The sequence below is a fragment of the Nannospalax galili genome, unplaced genomic scaffold (genome assembly GCF_000622305.1).
Source record: "Nannospalax galili isolate Female #2095 unplaced genomic scaffold, S.galili_v1.0 scaffold16, whole genome shotgun sequence".
In the NCBI taxonomy this organism is placed as follows: Eukaryota; Metazoa; Chordata; class Mammalia; order Rodentia; family Spalacidae; genus Nannospalax; species Nannospalax galili.
In genome coordinates, this window is record NW_008339910.1 from 2,997,474 (window position 1) to 2,999,717 (window position 2,244).

Consider the following 2,244-nt stretch of genomic DNA (forward strand, 5'->3'; position numbering starts at 1 on the left):
TCATGAACATTTATTCACCAAACTCTGGTGCACCCAACTTCATAAAAAAATTACTACAGGACTTTAAGACCCACATTAACCCCAACTCATTAATAGTAGGGGACTTCAATACCCCACTATCTCCATTAGATAGGTCAACAGGCCAGAGACTTAACAGAGAGACATCTGAATTAAACAAAACCATATATCAAATGGACTTAACAGATATCTACCGAGTATTCCACCCAAACACCAAAGGACATACTTTCTACTCAGCACCCTATGGGGCACGCGGGGATCTCGGGGCACCAGCTAACAGCATGGCACCGGTCCACTGCATGCACCCTGGAGCGGCGAGTCTAGTCACGCACGGCGTCGCTGTCTGCCGCTGGGGTTCTGAGGTTGTGGCGGGTCCTGCAGTATGGGGCGTGCGTGCTCTCTCTGGGTGCACTCCCAGAATGGCACTCCCCCGCCACACCTGGCTAGTCGCTGGCAAGTCTGGCCACAGGCATCTCTGGCCGCGGCGGTGGGTTCCCTGCAGGCTTTTCCCGGCCGCTCGGGTCCCATGTCTCTGGAGCTTCTCTGCTGCAGAAGCGTTGTCTTGCCGAATCCTGTCCCTAATTCACCCATGTACTTTCCCTCAGGATACGAGGTCCACTGGCCACTGAACCCCAAGGGAGAAGTACGGAGACAGCGAAAGCTAGAATGTCCACAAGTCAGTAACGAGGGAGTGCTGCCCCCCAGAGAGATTGGGCTGCCGGTAGTGACACAAGACTCAAGACTTGGCTTAGTCTGTGTTACTGCTTTATTCTATGAGAGCCAGCTCTCTGTGTTCCAGCTTTCCTTGACCCAATTCTCTGACTATTAAGAGAAGACTAAGACATTTATACCATTGGGGTAGTGGTAAAAGCTTTGGCTGTTAGATGCTTTGTGAGGCATTCTATTTACATATGGAAGTGAGTTTCTGCCAGACTGCTGTCTGCTAGGAAAAATCACAGGAAGGCGTGGTACCTTTCAGAGCCAAAGGACATGTTTATGTTATGGCATTTGTGGTGGACACTTCAAAAGGAGAGACAGGAAGGATGCCAGGAAGACACCCTGCTTAAGAAAGGAGCCTGCAGCACATGATCCCAAGCTGCATGAGCTGTCCGGTCGTGAAGGGGCTTCTACTTTGCATAACAGAGGTCTACAACACCGCAGCATGTCTGCGTTGCTGGCTCTCTGGCGGGTCCCTGCTTCGCCACCGCTTCTCTGTGGGTCTCTGCTGCCGGGGCTTGCCCGGCCGGGTTCCGCCCTAAATTCACCCGTGCACTTCCTTAAGATGCGAAATCCACTGGCCGCTGGATCACGTGGGATTGAGCGGGGCGGCTAAAGCTAGGTGTCCGTGAGTCGGCTTACGAAGAGACAGCTCTCTCCGGTAAGGCTGGATCATAGGCAGTAAGACACAGGACTCAGCTCAGTCTCAGTGGTACAGCCTTTATTCTCCTGACTCTGCTCAGCTCCAAGTCTTGGTGACCCAGCTCCAATTCTAGCTCCAGCTTCAGCTTCAATTATTGAGGGGAAACCAGGAAACTTATAATTTGGGGGCAGTGGTAAAAGCCTTAGCTGATAGGTACTTTGTGGGATGCCATTATTTACATACGGAATTGGGCTCCTGCCATGCTGCCAGACTGTCTGAAAATCACACAGGAAAGGCTGGTAGTAACAAAGACGGAGGCTATGTTTATGGTAGGGCATCTGTGGCAGGCACTTCAAAAGACGAGTCAGGAAGATGCCAGAAAAGCACTCTGTTGAAAAAGGAGTCCCTGCATTTGAAGCCGAGCCCATGGGCTATCCGGAAATGAAGGGACTTCTACTTTACACAACAGGGGTCCCCAACAGAACCCCATGGAACATTCTCCAAAATCTACCATATACTGGGGCACAAAAGAAAGCTCAGCAAATACAAAAGGACTGAAATAATTCCACGTGTTCTATCAGACCACAATGCAATAAAAATTATAATCAATACCCGAAGAAGCCAAAATCACCACATGAACACATGGAGATTAAACAACACACTCCTGAATGATGAATAAGTCAAAAGAGAAATTAAGAAAGGAATAAAAGTATTGCTGGAATTAAATGAAAAGAACAATACAACACAACAAAACCTCTGGGACACACTGAAAGCGGTTCTTAGAGGGAAGTTTGTAGCTCTAAGTGCCTACATCAAAAAATCGGAGAGAACACAAATAAATGACTTAACACTGCAACTCAATACAC